The 20,077-nt window shown below is 35.3% G+C and overlaps 1 long non-coding RNA gene across 1 annotated transcript in view; it reads left to right on the forward strand.

Moving 5' to 3' along the window:
- Nucleotides 1–571: 571 nt before the first annotated feature.
- Nucleotides 572–20,077, forward strand: part of LOC116070351 — a 23,152-nt gene continuing 3,646 nt past the window's right edge. Inside the window, exons 1-2 of the long non-coding RNA XR_004110362.1 lie at nucleotides 572–623; nucleotides 9,262–9,504. This is a non-coding gene — a long non-coding RNA (uncharacterized LOC116070351). The remainder of the gene's footprint in view (nucleotides 624–9,261; nucleotides 9,505–20,077) is intronic.

The raw sequence follows: 20,077 nt of genomic DNA on the forward strand, positions 1-20,077 counted from the left end.
TTCAATACTATAAATGTGACTTCACATGTAAACATTTTCAGACATTTTCAATTTACACTATGGTCATACTGATTTGGCAGGCGTTTGCTTCAAATGTAACCTGTTTCTTCAGAGAATAAGAAATGCATTATCTATATGACCCTTCTGTATGTTGAGGAGTAAATGACAAAGTGGTACATCCACAAGCCAAAAGGTACCAATGATAATCAGTAATATCCAGAGCTGTCAGGAGGCTTCAAAAGAAAGAAAGAAAGAAAGAGAGAGAGAGAGAGAGAGAGAGAGAGAGAGAGAGAGAGAGAGAGAGAGAGAGAGAGAAAGAAAGAAATGTAACCCTCTTGGTGTAACCCTCTTGGTTTGAGGCCTGCCTCTCTGCCTCTCATAACCACACCTCTCTGCCCGCCTCCTGCTATTTGCAACGCGTCATTACTGGTTCCAGTTACATCAGAAGTCCCACCCCTGAAGAGACAAAAAGAAGTTGCTGATTGGGCTGGCATGCTGATGAACTTGTGGGAGGGATTTACTTCACCTATTCTAACTGTTGACTGGTAACAAACGGGCATTAAATGGAAGATGGCTGAGCGTTCATGACTCCTGTCTAATTTTTTAACCGTCCACGTGGACAGGTATACCTTTGGCCATCCTGTATTCTCCCAAACTCTCTTTTACTGTTGCTTTTCTTTCTAACTCCATTTCCCAGAATAACCCTCTCTCTTACGTTAATGCTGGACAGTAACAGAGAAAGAGAAAAAGAAAGAGAGAAAGAAAGAAAGAAATAGCCAAGAACATATTTTCAAGTCTCATCTGCAGATGAATGAAAGATCCAGTACCTATTCTTTAAAACTGCTCAGTTTTCAAGCCAGACAATATCCTAGCAGGAATCAGAAAAACTGAGCATTTAATCTCACACCTAACCAAGTAGATATTTGCAGCTGATATATTCTGGGAGAGGGAAAAGCATTTTTTTTTTCAGTTGAGTGAAACTGAGTATACCAACCATACTCGAGGTTAGGTCTCATGCTCAGGAGTAGCTGACCTGCAAAAAGCAAAGTTATTTTTTGGTGTTGTTTTTTATGTACTTTTTTGTTTATATTTAGTTTACTTATTCTTCAGGAAAGAGAATGAACATGGATTTGGTTATGTAGGGAATATGGTCAGGGACTGGGAAGAGAAGAGATAGGAGGGGGAAAATATCTGATCAAAATATATTGTATTAAATTAAAAGATAAAGGTGCAAGGATTCATAAGGTACCAGGTTCTGATTGATGGGTAGTAATAATTATGCATATGCAGCTAATGTTAATGCAGATAGCCATAACTCAGCAGGATCTGCTGCTTTCTATCTGTTCCTCCCCCTATTTAAAACTTGTATGTGACTTTGAAGAATCAAATTAAGTATTTAGCTGTTGCTAACATATAGGTCAAATGGCATTGTCAATTAATGTGGAGAATCCAGATGTCAAGAAAGATGCAGCATAGAATATCAAATCAAAGACAAACTATTATTTATATTCTGGGCTAGCATTCTATGTGAATGTTGCATAGTTGAGCTGCTGGCACTATGTATTTTGACCATGCATGAATAAGAGGTCTTCAGATCAAAGAACAGTAAAATCTTAGCAGATAACTCAAGTGACAAGAATGAGAGGATCAAACGGGGAGGGTGAGGAAAAAGTGGGTAAGGGAGAGATTACAGGGAGTAACAGCTATATTTAAGAGCCATTTGAGGGGCCTATGAAACATATGTGAAGGTGATCTAAATAAAATGACTAAGTAATGGGGGATACAGAGTCCCATACAAATATCTCTTATCAGCAAATGAAGTTTCAGGAGTGAGATTGGATAACAGCAGGTCAAATTGTGAATGAAAGGTGCCCATGGGAAAATTTAAACAACTCATTCTATTACTAAAGCTATAGATTGCTCTCCACAAACTAATGAATGACAACATTCTGTTGCTGAAAATAACACCTACAAAACTCTGTAAAAGAAACTTTCCAGGTGATGCCTGCCTAGAATATTTACCACTACTAGCTATTGTTCTTGGATATAGAAAGTACTCTGCATGTTATCAGAGAAGAAATGTAAATACTAACCCAGTTATAGACCCTTAGATCTAATGGGGTGTCCTGCCTGCAAACTAAGCTAGTTGAGTTATGGAACAGAGCTTCTTGAAGTAACTAACCAATATATCAACCAATATATGGTTTTATTTAAGTCTGACTCAGTGAGATAGAACCTGGACCTAATGTTGCTTTGGTGATCAAGAACCTAAGACTAGACAGCCCAGAGAACAAGAAGAAAATCAAACTAGTTTTCTCCAAGGAAGTCCAAATCTGGAAACTACCTACTCTTTTTTGTTTGTTCATTTGTTCATTTGTTCATTTGTTTTGTTTTTGTTTTTCGAGACAGGGTTTCTCTGTGTATCCCTGGCTGTCCTGGAATCACTCTGTAGACCAGGCTGGCCTCAAACTCAGAAATCTGCCTGCCTCTGCCTCCCAAGTGCTGGGATTAAAGGGGTGCACCACCACTGCCCAGCAAACAATCTACTCTTAAGGATTAAATACATGCTCAGCAGTAGATGACCAACAGAAAAATGATTTGGTAGCATTTTTGGAGGTTCCCTGTCACATAATACAGTATCCTAGCTTTTTTCCCTTAATATTTATTAATTTATATATTTACCTTCCTGTTTTGAGTATATATCATGGTCTCCTGTTTTGTGTTTTTATCAGATTCTCAAATATATGAACAGGTATGTCTGAGTATGTATCTGTTTCTAAGGATTTTTCCTTCTCTTTTTTTTCTTATATTCTGATTTGTGTTTCTTTTAATCATACTTTATTTTACTTAGACTGATTATCCCTTAGGTGTCTGTTTATTTTCAAACAAGAAATAGAAGGTGTCTATATCCTACTAATATGGGAAGTGGGGATGAACTGGAAGTAATAATGTGATGAAAACATGTAATCCAAACATATTATATGGAAAAAAATATTTTCAATGAAAAATATAAAAATGAAAAAGTAATTTAAAAGATTCACTTTCATAATCCAGTTTATACATTAATTGGTTTCTTTCATACATTCATATATCTCCTTATATCACTCATAAACATACAAAGTTAAGTGTTCATATTTCAATTATTTTCTTCACTTGTATAAATATGTAGATCTTTGTTGTTTTATAAGAATAATATCAACATTGTGTTTTGGGCAATGTCTGCTCTTATTTCTCTAAGGTCTCCCCTGATAGTTTTCTTTCTGGCTCGGTGTTTGTTTTCACTCTGGTTTTATTTTTCCTGGAACATTATCCATGACATTTCGTAAGGCCTGGCTGAAAAATGCAATGCTCCAGAGAGTGCTTGTATTTGTTTCTGCTGAGTGCCTGCAGGTACTTACCCTGGATTACTTAAAAATAAATTCTAAATTTGAAAGATTTGGATGACTACCTGAAAGCTAATATGAGGGCCAGGTTGTGAGTATTAAATCTCATGAGAGATTTCTGTCTCTACCCTATGCCATAATATCAATACACATTAAATTTTCATTTCTCTATAAAGATGACTTCTTTTCCCCTTAATTTATGGCAACAATAGGATTACAATTAAGTAAAATTGACTTTAATACTTGCATTTTATGAGTCTTAACTGTTCTTGTTCAATTGATTCATTAATAGGAAACTCTGTTCTTTGAAGTTATTTCACAACAATATATATGTTGGTGCAATGCATTTTGTAGCTTTGCAGCACAGAGTAGATCAATCTAAATATCCAAACTAAATAATAAATCAAAACACAGTCAGAATACCTAATACCCCGTAGAAAATAAATAAATAAGTAAGCCATTGACCCAAATAGAATCATAATATTTAAAAATAAACCAAATGTGAATATCTGCCATGCAATAAGTGTATTTATAATTTTGAAAACATCCAGTAATCTGAGGTGATGGGGATCAGAAGAATGGCCATCACTTTTGAGAATGGCAGGTTAAAGAGAAGGCATATGTGTACAGCTAATCTCTGACAATAAGTTCAGATAATAACAGATTATGCATTTGGATATAGTTCTTTGAATAATTATTTGTGACTTATCTACTTTTTACTTAGACTAGGCTTAAAGAAAGCCAATAATGGAATGAATATTATATATTGCATCACATTTGGAGCCCTTTTGCTGACCCAGCAGATCATGCAAGACTCCCACACCAGTGACATTTTCCTGCTTTACTATTCTCAGCCTGAGGGAGGGCCAGAGTCAGTCACTTGTAAGAAATAAGCATACTCTTTAGTAGGTCCCTCCAAATTTCAAATGTTTCATCCAGGAGTTCTTTCTGGAATCCTCCTGCACTTATTTGAAAACTATTGGATTTTTTTATTCAGTTTTTAAGACACTGAAAAATATCACTTTTAAGATGACATGTTTATGGACCCAAATTTAAATTTTTCCTGTCAGATCCCTCAGTTCTCATTCTACATCCTCTATTTTCTTTAATATCTACTATAGTGATACCTACTTATTAATAATAAAAAATGAATTACATACATGCACACATATATTTTCAATAGTTCTCATGGTGACAGGATATACTTTTATCATATTCATCATTTTTTTGTCTTATTCTTACCTAAGCCTAAATGGGCACAATGTTTGCTGAATGAATAACAGTAACTAATCCTTATTGTGGTGGAAAATAAAAGCAGGATAGGAAGCAAAAATTAACACCCTCTCACTGACGACTTTATATTAGTACCTGTATTTTCTTTGTTTCTAAAAATAAAACGCTGAGTTATCTCTCTAGTCACTGTAGCTGAAGCTTCATGAAACAAGATTGAGCATTATGAGCATTTTCTAGTCTTTACCTCCATTATGAATTTACTCTGAAGCTCAAAACTATAGTAGAACTAGAAAATATTTTGCACATTATTTAAGTGCAGTAACAAATTGTGAAGCAAATGTTTATCATGTAGCATTTATAATAATATTCCTAACCTTAGAATCTTGCTGCATGCTGTGATTACTCAGCAACTGTTTTAGATAACCATGACTAAGAAGTTTAATACAACTTGAATATGAAATTCAAGAGGAAATTCAAATGTCATATATATTTATCCTGAAGACTTTCATTTAACCCAACTCATACTCAACCTAATTCCAGATCTTGTGGAAACAAATAAGAAAAAAGTTAGAAAAATAAAGCAAAAATGAAAAAAAAAAACAATTTCAACAGATATAAAACAATGCTATATTATATTTTCAAATCTTCATACCTTTAGCAACTATCATGCTTTATCCTATCAATCTTCAATTTAATGGACTTTGGGAGGTTCTTTTGCTCTCGGTGGAGTCCTCTGCAGATAAGTGAGAAAATATTTAAATGGGAACATGCAAACTGCTTCTGGTGTAAACTGTGATATTCCTGGACCTCTGAATGTTTCATAGTCCATGCTTACTTCTTACTTGCAAACAAAATAGAAAAGAGCAAGACAAAGAATTAGATGGAGAGTCAGGAGCAAAGGTAGAAGGAAGACAGGAGAGAGTAGTTGTTTTCTACTGCTATGAGCATCTCTTAGGACCAGCATGTACCATCTCTGTTGCCATTCAGATTCTGACATTACTTGGATACAACATCCCAACCAATACACACACACACACCATTAACTCACAAGCATGTGTGTGTATGCATGTGTGTGTATCAGTTTTACACATAATCATAAAATAGTTAAACCCTGAGTACCCAATGCCATAGATGCTGAAATACAAATTATTTCTTTTCATATACTCCCTCCATGCAATCAGTTTAATTAATGCTATACTGAAATGATTTTCAATTTATTTAGCTTCTTTCTACAGTAAATATTTTTTTCATTGCAAATAATATATTTTGGCTCTCCTTTTTTAAGAGAAAGGAGAAAAATAAAGGATATGCCTCGCTATGTAATTTTACATGGTAAATATATTAATAGCTCACTATTATCCTCTAAATGCATAATTAAGTTACCGATGGTGAGGACACATCCTTTGGGAATAGGCTTTCCAACCAGGTATATGTCAAAAGCAATGAGACTTGTTTTCTGAAAACTTCTGAGTATCCTTTTATGTTTTAGAAGAAATTTCATCCTTTAATACATAATGATTATTTTTTAGATAATTTCTTTGTTTACATTTAAAAGTTGTCCCCTTCCCTGGTTTCCCTTCTGAAAACCCCCTCTCCCATCCCCTTCCCTCTGCTCTCCAACCCACCCACTCCAGCTTCCCTGGACTGGCATTCCCCTACACTGGAGCGTTGCATTGAGCCTTCTCAGGACCAAGGGCCTCTCCTCCTGTGAGCATGGAATGCTAAAGATGTGGTGCTGATTAAGGAACTTGGCCCTTTACCTGCACCAAACACAGGGAAAAGTGCAATACAAATGAATCCAGAGGTGTGGAAGAGGGGATGGGGACTAAGAAATATTGCTGTCAGATTGTGTCCTCTAGAAACATTACAGGCTATGCCCATAAACTTTCACCAACACATCAGGCCCAGCATAAGTTGACCAAGGATAACACCAACAAGCATGCTAAATTCTATATAATGAAGAGTCAATGAGACAACAGTTCTGCACAGAGAACTACAGGGAACTGAGTAAAGCCAGGAGGAGGAGAGGTGGTTGTCAAGTGCTGAACAGTCATCTCTCAAAACATGCATACAAGCAACATATGAACTTAGCAGGTTATATTGAAAAATATATAGGTGATGTGTACATTCAATAACAACTATTGAAAAGAGGCTGTGAACTTGAAAGAGAGCAGGGAAAATTACATGATAGAAATTTTGAGGAAGAGAGGGAAGGGAGAAATTTTATAATTAAAATACAATCCAAAAAACAAACAAAACACAAACAAACAAATACAACCACAAAACTATTCTTCCACAGAATCATAAAGGTAAGACTTAAATTAGATAATTTATTTAATTGTCAAAAGATAATAACAGACAACATGAAAGCAAACAAGCAAAAATTAAAAATATCACATGAATACATTGTTTTTATTTTTTGTTTGATGTTTTGTTTATTTACATTTCAAGTGTTATCCCCTTTCCTGGTTTCCCCTCTGGAAAGCCCCTATCCCATCCCCTTTTCCCTGGCTTCTATGAGGGTGTTTCTCCACCCTCCCACCCACTCCTCCTTCCCCATCTTTGAATTCCCCTAAACTGGGCCACTGAGCCATCTTAGGACCAAGGGCCTCTTCTCCCATTGATGACTGATAAGTCCATCCTATGCTATATGTGCAGTTGCAGCCATGGGTCACTCCATGCCTACTCTTTAGTTGGTGGTTTAGTTCCTGGGAACTCTGGTGGGGGGGTCTGGTTGGTTGATATTGTTGTTTTTCCTATGGAGTTGTAAACCTATCCACCTTCTTCTGTCCTTTCTCTAACTCCTACATTAGGGACCTCATGCTCAGTCTAATAATTGGCTGTGAGCATCTGCCTCTGTACTTGTCAGGCTGTGACTTTTGCCCTACCAGCTTTCTTCCTCCGTGTTCATTCCTTCCTCTCCCTTTCATACACTTTTCAATGTATCCATTATGATAAAATGATTGGACCAGGCTTTTAGAGAATGAGACAGTATAAATCAATTCTGCATGCACTGTCTCTTCTGACCTCAGAGCCATGCTGTCTAGTGTGCAGGCCTCACTGTTGTATTATGCTTGTCTAACTAGTCTAGACTAAGTGCTCTAATTTCACTTTCAGAAACCACAATTTATTATTTTGAATTTTAAATATTAAGAGGAATATAATAAAATGAGATGCACAAATAGAAAATTTGTTGTATATATAAATATATTCCTATTTTAAAGAAATTTGCTTTCAAGCACTTGATTAAAGATCCTAATAGCATTTATTGTGAAATCACACTTTTATTTAGAAAAAAGTGACTGATGAACAAACCATGGTAATTCTAGATTGGAAATATGAAATGATTTTCCTAGAGTATGTATAAGCATAAGTGAGTCTATCAATTAAAGAAAATCTAACAAATTTAGGCTTTTAAATTACAATTAAGTTTGGGATAACAAGTGTTTATTATACTTAACTTGGCATGTTATCCATACTGAAATCTTTCAATTCATTTATTAACCAAATGATTTTAAGCTTTATAAGGAATTATAATGTGAAAGATCCTTAAAATTCAGTTGTTTAATATTTTGAAATGAATCAAACATTATTTTGTGTTTATACACAGTAAAACTTTCCAATTTCTAGAAGGAAATTAATTAGAATCAGACTCCACAAGTTATCTACCATTTACTTCATTCTGGTACAATAACAAAGAAATATAAGCATAAATACCCAAAAGGTTTAATAAACTGTTACATCCTTTTTCAACCACCTATCTATGTGAGTTAAACTTTTCACATATATTGAAATCCCAATCAGTATGTTGTTAATCACTGTATGTGGAAATAGATATGTGAATCTGGCAGTTTCCTATTAAACTAAATGTCAGGGAAGTAATAAAAATCTAACATTTTCTTGTTTTATACTTCACAAAAATATTTTTTAATTTCTATGAATATTGATTTAATAATTGTTGAACTTTGGTCTTTTGTAATGTTAAATATTGGTCGCTCCCAGAGAATGCACATATACCCAGGTAATGCTATGTGATATTGCCCCTGATATTATCCCTGATTCCTGAATAAAAGTGGTGACAGCCAATAACTAGGCAGAAGAGACAATAGTTGGGTCTAGGGTTCTGGGACTTGGGGAGGGTATCAAAGAAGAGCCATGAGTAAAGAGAGAAGGTGAATAGGGGAGAAGCTGTTAGGGGTAAGAATCTTAAAATCATGGCCATGTGGATGTGCTAGTGGGAATTAAGAGCAGCCCAGAGTGAACATGGCAAATTATATATAATGAGATTGACTGGGAAATGGGAATACTGGCATAGATGATAGATACCTGCTCTTGTGATGATTAAGGCTAATTATAAATATAAAGGTTGTGTGCATCTTTTATAGGGGAACTAAATAGTCAAAGTCAAGGTAGAAATTCTGGGTTGGAATTAAATATTTTAATAACAATAAATAATTTATCTATTCTTGTTACTTCAAAAATGGATAATTTTAGTTATTTTTAAGAAGTTTGGGTTTTCACTAATTGTTGACACATGTAATCAATCCAGTTTATTTGAAACCTGCTTTAGTTACCTTTCTATTGATGTGATAAAGACAATGACTAGAAATAAATTGGGAAGAAAAATGTTTGTTTCTGTTTACAGTTCCATATCATATTTTATCATCAAAAGAAGTCAAGGCAACAACACAAGAAAGAAACCTAGAGGCAAGAACTGAAGCAAAAGATATGGAGTAATATTACCTTTTGGCTTTTTACTACTCACATCTTCAGACTGTTTTCTTATATAATTCAGGACCACTAGTCCACAGGTGACATCAACCACAATGTGTATCCTTCATATCAAGCATTGCTCAAGAAAATGCCCTATCAGGTCAATATTATTGAGGTAGTTTCTTTTCCTATGACTCTAGCTTGTGCCAAGTTGATATATGTCCAACCAAAATAGTATCTTTACTAGAAGATATAATAACAAACAGTTGCAGATCATCTGATCCTTAAATAAATAATATGTATTAGTAGATATAAATACTGAACCAGTGGGTCATCAGGATGTCTAAGAGCTACGATATCTTTTACTAATGGAAAAGAAGAGATAGATATATTTACCCTGAAAGTTCAAAATCAGTTTTTTATTATAATTTTTTATCATTATGAACTTTGACAGGTATTGATGTTACTAAAAATCCAGAAAAAAAATATCAATTGTTTTCTGAAGATATTGAAAATCCATCATATCTATAGAGAGAATCAATAAATAAGAAAGCTATAGGAAGAGAAATGATTTAAAAACAGAACAAAACAACAAACAAAAAAATAAGACAAATCATAAGGACATGGTATGGATGTCACTTAGGCTGCCTTTTGTACTACAGACCTACATTGGGAGGGAGGCAAATCATTGAGGCTTCTATATACTCTTAAAGACATAACTTAACCATGGAAAATACCTGGTCATCTGGGCTACAGCTTCATTGGGGGTATAGATGTGTATTATTCCCTAAGAAAGAAAGAAAGAAAGAAAGAAAGAAAGAAAGAAAGAAAGAAAGAAAGAAAGAAAGAACAAAAGAGAGAGAGAGAGAGAGAGAGAGAGAGAGAGAGGAAGGAAGGAAGGAAGGAAGGAAGGAAGGAAGAAAGAAAGAAAGAAAGAAAGAAAGAAAGAAAGAAAGAAAGAAAGAGAGAAAAGGCACTTGAGCAAGTGATTTTCTCTGCTCTTAGGTAATTTATGCCTCATACTATAATAGGTTGCTAAAACACATGCTATGTGTAATGGCATTAGATGTATGTAAACTTTATGAAGTTGGAATATTGTGACTCAAGTAAATTATTAGATTATGATATGAACAAAGTGAAACAAATTAAACATAATTGTATACTGTGGCTCTTTTTCGTACTGCAATGGCATGTGTGTTAAATTACCCTCATGCATGGCACCATTGGATGTTTGTGGAAAATTTAAAATGTGTGTTCTTGTAGGGCAGTTTTAGTCATTAAAAATGTGACCTTGAATGTGATGGTGTACCCATCTCTTTCCTCTTTCCTCTGTCTTTATTTTTATTGAAAATAGAGTTTTAGACAATATATTCTGATTGCAATTTCCACTGTTAACTTCCTTCATTTTCTTCCTTCCTCATAAAAATAATCTTAGAGAAAATAAAGAGCCAAAGGGGAAAAATAAAATCAAGAAACATAGATAGATGAAGAGATATCCTCTCACAAATAAAAATACCATAAAAAACAAAACCAGAAGACAGAATAAAAAGTGAAAAACCTGCAATGTTAATAGTAAGAGAGAAAGAAATAAAGAAAGAAAAGAAAAGAAGAGAAAAGAAAACGTTGAGACAAAACATTATAAATCAAAAAAACAAAAAGAGGAAAGAAAAGAAAAACAAAAACAAAAAACCTGAAATAACAATGAGTTCATTTTGTGTTGACCATCTATGCTGACTATGGGGCCTTTCCTTAAGTATGGTTTGTATACCCTTCCTTTAAAGAAAACTAATTTTTACTTTGTAAGCATTTTATCACTTGAAGTTGGCTTCATGGTTAGGGATGGGGCATTGTGGCTACTTGTCCTCTCAGCACTGGGATCTCATCGGATTAGACCTGTGCTGGGTCTCTCCTTGCTGCCAGTCTCTATAAGCTCATATGGGCTTTCATATTGCTGTGTTTAGAAGGCTTTATTTTCTCTACTTCCTCCATCCCCCACCCAATGCTCTTACATTCTTTCAGCCTTCTCCTACACAGAGATCACTGAGCCATGAAAGGAGCAATTGGATGGACATCTCATTTAGGGCTGAGAGTTCTAAACTCTCACACTGTCTTCATATTACCCATAAGTGTATCTCTGTATTTATTCTCACCAACTGTAGGAGGTAGCTCTCTGATGATGACCTATCAAGGCGCTGACTTTTGAGTATGATATAATGTCACTAGGAATCATTTCATTGCTACATTCCTTTAGCAGAACATTAGTATTTGATTTCCCCCTAAGTCCTCAGTTTATTTATTCTCAGGTACACAGTGACCTATCTAAGCCAATGCAGGCATAGTTTTAATCTCATGGTGTGGTGCTAAGGTCCAGCCTCAGATGGTCCTAAGAAAGAAAGGAATGGGAGCAAGCAGTGCTGATTCAATAATGACTCGGAGTCTTTGGTGGATGCACACTATCAGTTCAGTGCTCCTCTGTGCCCAAGGATTCTCATCATTATTCCTTCCTCTCCTTTCTTCCTTCTTATTCTTTTACTTTCTCCCTTCTTGTTCTTTAGCCTTCTCTCTTCTCATTCTTTTTCCTTCTCTTCTCACTCTTTACTCTTTCCATTCTCCTCATTCTTTTTCCTTCTCCGAACCAGAGCACCTGAAACCAGTCTCTTATTGACTAAAGTCACATCATCAAAGCTTTGATCATTGCTAATAATTATTTTAGAAATCCTTAAATGTACATAAATTCTATGAATTCTGAGTCATCAATTTCAGACTTGTTTCCTGAGAACAGAAACTAAACACAAAGCAAAAGCATGTGTCTGTATAGGTTTTTACATTGCTTGTTCTTCATGGGTACCTGGGCTAAGCTCTTGTGGGTTTCTGGTACAACAGGCACCAGTCTTTAGTGTTTTCAAGTAAGAACAGAAAGATGACAGATAATAAAATTAAAATAATTTCTTACAAAGTTTTAAAATGTATGCAAGTAAAGTGGTAAGCTCTCTCTAATATCACTCCAGAAGATCAACATTATCATCTTCAATTCTTCAAGTAGCTAGGAGAATGAAGTACTAACTTTTTATAAGCTGATACATCATTTTTTAATTCTATAATCTTTACTTCCTTATCCTAGCAATTCCATGGCCTCACATACTTTCCTTCTAATACTATTTATTTCTAGATCATAAAATAAATCCATCTTTCATTTCCTTGTTTTCTACAGATTCTTTCTTTTCCTATGTATACTTTTTCTTTGACTTCTTTAACTCTCTAACCTGGATGTCCCCAAGTTTACCCTGGCTAATTAATGCAACAGTCATTGGAATAGAGGGTACATTTATCTCTTCATATTTCCAAATTCAAGACCAAGTATGGCAAATAACTCTTTCTACATAGACCATGTAAGCTCTTATGGTCTTTGCAGTTATGTTGTCTAGATCCTTTCCCATGGCTCTAAAGGCCATGCAGAAGGCCTGTCTCTCATCATCCACAGCTTCATGAGCACTGCAATTTTACATTCCTGAGAACCACATCTGTTGTTTTATTATGGAGTTATTAAATATGAGAAATGTGGGAAGTATATTACCCAAAAAGAAAGATTGAAACTAAATAGAAGAGAGAAGATCAACAGCAGGTTCAGACCAACAGCAGTCATCAGCACATATGGGGATCAAAGGGCTGGTGATTCTGCAGGGACAGAATCTTTGTCACTTCACCCCTTATGCAGCCATGCTGAACCTGGCAGTGTAGTTCTTAGATACAATAAGATAGTGCTTAGTTACTCCCACAACTTTGTTGTCAACTGTGTATGTAGCAGACATGTCATTTAGATTGAAAGACTTGTAGCAAGGTTGATGTTTATGTTTTTCCCCCTTTGAAAGCATGTAAAATACCTTCCAGTACTATGATGGACAGTAGTCAGCAAGGGTGAACCCTCTAGGTAGGCAAGTGTGGCTTCGCTCTGTTCACTGAGTAATTATGTAGGAGTTACCTAAAAAAACAATGCCTCAGTGACACTTCTTGGAGAGCAGCTGATATCCTCAACAGTAGCTTGGTTTGTTTAGAGGGTTTAATAGGGATGCTTTGCCTAACAACTCCAGTATATGTAACCTATTCCCTTAACTGAAGTTTTACATGGTGTCAAAATATTTCTTGGGATTTTTGTCTCCCTTGTTTGGTGATTCTATTTAGACTTCTTTCATATATGGACAATTTTTAAATAGCCTTCCTGTATTAGATTTCCATAAGAACTGTAAATTTGATCTTTGTTTAGCTGTCTCTCCCTCTATGTATTTCCATAGCCCATTTTTCTGCTCCCTTCCCCATTTGAGCTTCCTCCTCTAATCCCTATGTCTCTGTCTCTCCATAACTGTCCTCCCTGCCTTTCTAGTGTAGTTGTTTCCTCTGTCCTAGCTCCTTACACTCCATCTAACTTCAGTGGTAAGAAGAATTGCAGCCTCCTTATTGAAAGTGAGTAGATTTGTGCTCCAGCAAGCTTCCTATCCTGAGAGGGAGCCTTGAGTAAGGCATGAAAGCAACCGGGCCATCTGACTATTGAATGAAACTTTTGACAATGTGTGTCAAATAAAAGTTGTTTGTTATAATTGTTTTTCCTCAGCTATTTATTAAATTAATTAAAATTTGACAGACACGAGGTAGTGATAATTCACCAGATCTTGGGAATGGGTGTTTTTAGAGATTGGAGGAAAAATGGATTTAAGTTAGCAAATTCTGACATGGGAAGGATGCAAAACAGCCACAGTGGAAGTGTTTCTGCAGCTGTTGAGGAGTACCTACTTAGTAAAGCTCATGGCAGAACTGCCAAGATGATTAAAAAAACAAAACAAAACAATAACAATAACAACAGAAGAAATAGTTCCGTAACAAACAGTATCTACTCAGGTATATTAAACCAATATAGGGGGATTTTTAAAATATTAACAGTACAGAAAATAAACTACTCTTGCTGTTACATATAATTATTTTAAGTGGTGTCTAGCTAATGAGCTTATATAATATTATATGATAATACTATGTGTTTGTTTTTATACTGCAACACAAATTTACTCCAAGTATGGTTGTGGCTAATTTTAAGACAGCTAAAAAGAATTAAATTTAAAAATCTTTTAGCTTTTTATCATTTTATCTTTATTGAGTGAATAAATGTTGCCATAATACCGATTTGTGTTCACTTTGATTTTCACAAATAAATCTAAAGAATTTACATGAATGGTTATAAAGTTAAAATTTATGTTATAAGAAGGCCATATATAATCTCCCAGTATTGGAGAGTATATATAAATTTGCTTTATATAGGTTGTAATAGAAGAGAATTGATTCTTTGTATCTTCATTAAAACACTCACTAAAAACATCTTCTATTATGTCAGTCATCATGGATTTACTCAGTACTTAATTTTAATACATGACACTTGTAAAATTTTTATCTTATGTCATCTAGATACATAAAAAACCAATTTTTAGAGACGAATGATATTCTCCTATCATTGACACTTGAGTACAATATATAGGTCTCAGTGTTTGATCTTCAGTACTGTGAAAAATTTGGAAGATATAAATGCAATTATACCCATATTATTTTCTATTCTTTTACCTATTAAATTGAAGTGATGAAGGCAACAAGTAATTCATTTAGGTTAATTGCTAGGAAATAAAGTATTTCTAAAGTAATATATTTAGTTTAAATTAGAAGTCAAATTTTTTTCTAATCGAAGATAGTTTATGGTAAAACAGAGAAATCATAATATTGAAGCTTAACATCAAATTGATTACAGGGCTCCAAACATTATAAGCTTAACCATCCCTGGACACTTTTTATAGCAACATATTTTTCATTTTCTAAGTATTAAGCATAGGGAGAAAAAGCAAAATACTTGTGAATATATTTAGATTATAGATACAGGCAATCTTAAATTTGTAGAATTTTAAAATTACTTACACAGCTACTCTTATGTATGCCACAACAATGAGCTATTACATTTGCAGAAGCATTTATGCAAACATCATGTTTAAGAGTATATTGTTACATTTTTCTATTTTCCAGCTTTATTTTATGTGGAAAATGTTTTATCCTTTTGGGGAAAAAAGCATCTAATTTAACATAAGCAAAATCCATTATGTTAATATATGAGCCACAATGGAGGTATATTTCAAAGTAAAAGTTGAAAAATATCGTGCTGTGTGGTGTAAATGGTACAGAGACAATTATTTCAGCTAATTGTTACAACCGGGATTTAAACAGGGGAGAAATTATATAGTCAATAAAAAAAGCAACCTAAAACGATCCTACACAATTTGCTAACTCAGGAAAATTACAGGCTACTTTTGAATATTTTAGAATAATTTAATTGTAAACCAACCAATCCAAATAGGACATTAATTCTATAGGCATTTTCTTTTTTTTATTAGAGGTTTTCTTTATTTACATTTCATACAATATCTCCATTTCCCAGGTTCCCCTCCAAAAAATAAAATAAAATAAAAAAACAACAACAAAAACAAACCCGTCCCCTCCCTGCTCCCCCTGCTCACTACCCCATCTCCTTCCTGTCCCTAGCATTCTCCTAAACTGGGGCAGAGAACCTTCAGAGGGCAAAGGGCCTCTCCTTCCATTGATGATCTGCTTGGCCATCCTTTGCTATACATATCCTGCTGGAGCCATTAGTCCTACCATGTGTACTCTTTGGTTGGTAGTTTAGTCCCTGGGAGCTCTGAGGGTACTAGGTAGTTCATATTGTTTGTCCTAAGGGGATTCAAACCCTTCAGCTCATTGGGTCCTTTCTCTAGCTACTTCATTGGGGACCCTGTACTCACTCCAATGGATAGATGTGAGCCTCTACTTCTGTATTAGTCAGGTACTGTCAAAGCCTCTCAGGAGACAGCTATATCAGGCTCCTGTCATCCAGTACTTGCTGGCATCCACAATAGTGTCTAGATTTGATGATTAAATATGGAAAGGATTCCCAGGTGGAGCAGTCTCTGGACTGTCCTTCCTTCAGTCTCTGCTCCATAGTAAGTCTTCACAAGTCCTTCCATGGGTACTTTTTTCACCCTTTTATGAAAGAACAATGTATCCACAATTTGGTCTTCCTTCTTGAGTTTCGTGTGGTTTGTGGATTGTATTGTGTGTATTCCGATCTTCTGGGCTAATATACACTTATCAGAGAGTGCATACCATGTGTATTCTTTTGTGATTGGCTTACCTCACTCAGGATGATATTCTCTAGATCCATCCATTTCCCCAAGAATTTAATAAATTCGTTGTTTTTCATAGCTGAGTAGTACTCCATTGTGTTGATGTACCTCATTTTCTGTATCCATCCCTCTGTTGAGGGTCATCTGGATTGTTTCCAGTTTCTATCTATAATAAATAAGGTTGCTATGAACATAGTGGAGCATGTGTCCTTATTACATGTTGGAGCATCTTCTGGGTATATGCCCAGGAGTAGTATAGCTGGGTGCTCTGGTAGTACTATGTCCAATTTCTGAAGGAAGTACCAAACGGATTTTCAGAGTGGTTGTACCAGCTTGCAATCCCATCAGCAATGAAGGAGTGTTCCTCTTTCTCCACAACCTCTCCAGCATCTGCTGTCACCTGAGTTTTTTATCCTAGCCATTCTGAGTGGTGTGAGTTAGAATCTCAGGGTTGTTTTGATTTGCATATCCCTGATGACTAAGGATGTTGAACACTTCTTTAGGTGCTTCTCAGCCATTTGGTATTCCTCAGTTTGTTTAGCTCTGTACCCATTTTTAATAGGGTTATTTGGTTCTCTGGAGTCAAACTTCTAGAGTTCTTTGTATATATTGGATATTAGCCCTCTATCAGACATAGGATTGGTAATGATCTTTTCCCAATTTCTTGGTTGTCGTTTTGTCCTATTGACAATGCCTTTTGCCTTACAGAAGCTTTGCAATTTTATGAGGTCCAATTTGTCAATTCTTGATCTTAGAGCATAAGCTATTGGCGTTCTGTTCAGGAAAATTTCCCCTGTGCCTATGTGCTCGAGGCTCTTCCACACTTCCTTTTCTATTAGTTTGAGTGTATCTGGTTTTATGTGGAGGTAATTGATCCACTTGGACTTGAGCTTTGTACAAGGAGATAGGAATGAATCAATTTGCATTCTTCTACATTCTAACTGCCAGTTGAGCCAGCACCATCTGTTGAAAATGCTGTCTTTTCTCCACTGGATGGTTTTAGCTCCTTTGTCAAAGATCAAGTAGCCATAGGTTTGTGGGTTCATTTCTGGGTCTTCAATTCTACTCCATAGATCTACCTGCCTGTCACTGTACCAAAACCATGCAGTTTCTATCACTGTTGCTCTGTAGTACAGCTTAAGTTCCAGGATGATGATTCCACCAGAGGTTCCTTTATTGTTGAGAATAGTTTTGACTATCCTGGGTTTTTTGTTATTCCAGAGAAATTTGAAAATTTCTCTTTCAAAGTCTATGAAGAATTGAGTTGGAATTTTGATGGTGATTGCATTGGATCTGCAGATTGCTTTTGGCAAGATGGCCATTTTTACTATACTAATCCTGCCAATCCATGAGCATGGGAGATCTTTCCATTTTCGGAGATATTCTTTAATTTCTTTTTTCAGAGACTTGAAGTTTTTGTCAAACAGATCTTTTACTTGCTTAGTTAGAGTCACACCAAGGTAGTTTATATTATTTGTCACTATTGTGAAGGATGTTGTTTCCCTAATTTCTCAGTCTGTTAATTCTTTGTGTAGAGGAAGGCCACTGATATGCTTGAGTTAATTTTATATCCAGCTACTTTGCTGAAGTTGTTGTTCAGGTTTAGGAGCTCTCTTGTGAAATTTTTGAGTTTACTTTAGTATACTATCATATCATCAGCAAATAGTGATAATTTGACTTCTTCCTTTCCAATTCATATCCCTTTGATCTCCTTTTGTTATCTAGTTGCTCTCGCTAGGACTTCAAGTACAATATTGAATAGGTAGGGAGAGAGTGGGCAGCCTTGCCTAGTCCCTCATTTTAGTGGAATTGCTTCAAGTTTCTCTCCATTTAGTTTGATGTTGGCTGCTGGTTTGCTGTATATTGCTTTTACTATGTTTAAGTATGGGCCTTAAATTCCTGATCTTTCCAAGATCATGAAGGGATGTTGGATTTTGTCAAATGCTTTCTCAGCATCTAATGTGATGATTATATATTTTTTTCTTTGAGTTTGTTTATATAGTGAATTATGTTGATGGATTTCTGTATATTGAACCATCCCTGCATCCCTGGGATGAAGCCTACTTGATCATGATGGATGATCATTTTGATGTGCTTTCAGATTCAGTTTGCAAGAAGTTTAGTGATTTTTGCATCGATATTCATAAAGGAAATTGTTCTGAAGTTTTCTTTCTTTTTTAGGTCTTTGTGTGGTATCGGTATAAGAGCAATTGTGGCTTCATAAAACAAATTGAGTAGAGTACCTTCTGTTTCTCTTTTGTGGAATAGTTTGAGGAGTGTTTGTACAAAGTCTTCTTTGAAGCTTTGATTAAACTCTGCACTAAACCCAGATGGTCTTGGGCTTTTTATGGTTGGGAGAATGTTAATGACTTTCTATTTCACTAGCAGATATGGGACAATTTATATTGTTGATCTGATCTTGATTTAACTTTGGTACCAGGTATCTGTCTAGAAAATTGTCCTTTTCATTCAGGTTCTCCAGTTTTGTTGAGTATAGGCTTTTGTAGTAGGTTCTCATGATTTTTTGGATTTCCTCAGTGTCTATTGTTATGTCTCCCTTTTCATTTCTGATATTGTTAATTAGGATAATATCTCTGTGTCCTATAGTTAGTCTGGCTAAGGGTTTATTTATTTTGTTGACTTTCTCAAAGAACCAGCTCCTGGTTTGGTTGATTCTTTGTACAGTTCTTTTTGTCTCTATTTGGTTGATTTCTGCCCTGAGGTTGATTATTTCCTGCCTTCAACTCCTCTTGGGTGAATTTGCTTCTTTTTGTTCTAGAGCTTTCAGATGTGCTGTCAAATTGCTGGTGTATGCTCTCTCTAGTTTCATTTTGGAGGCACTTAAAGCTATTAGTTTTCCTCTTAGGACTCCTTTCATTGTGTCCCATAAGTTTGGGTATGTTGTGGCTTCATTTTCATTAAACTAGAAAGTCTTTAACTTCTTTCTTTATTTCTTCCTTGATCAAGTTTTTATTGAGTTGAGTGTTATTAATCTTCCACGTGTAAATGGGCATTCTATTATTTATGTTGTTATTGAGGAACAGCCTTAGTCCATGGTGATCTGATAGGATGCAAGGAACTATTTCAATCTTCTTGTATCTGTTGAGGCCTGGGTTGTGACCAATTATATCATCAATTTTGGAGAAGGTAACATGAGGTGCTGAGAAGAAGGTATATCCTTTTGTTTTAGGATAAAACGTTATATAGATATCTGTTAAATCCCTCTGTTTCATAATTTCTGTTAGTCTCACTGTGTCTTTGTTTAGTTTCTGTTTCCATGATGTGTTCATTGCAGAGAGTGGGGTGTTGAAATCTCCCACTATGCCTGGCGGTGGTGATGCATGCCTTTAATCCCAGCACTTGAGAGGCAGTGGCAGGCAGATTTCTGAGTTCGAGGCCAGGCTGATCTACGGAGTGAGTTCCAGGACAGCCAGGGCTACACAGAGAAACCCTGTCTCGAAAAAAACAAGAAAAAAAATGTCCCACTATTATTGTGTGCAGTGCAATATGTGCTTTGATCTTTAGTAAAGTTTTTTTTTTTTTTTT

This window comes from Mastomys coucha, unplaced genomic scaffold, assembly GCF_008632895.1.
Source record: "Mastomys coucha isolate ucsf_1 unplaced genomic scaffold, UCSF_Mcou_1 pScaffold22, whole genome shotgun sequence".
Lineage (NCBI taxonomy): Eukaryota > Metazoa > Chordata > Mammalia > Rodentia > Muridae > Mastomys > Mastomys coucha.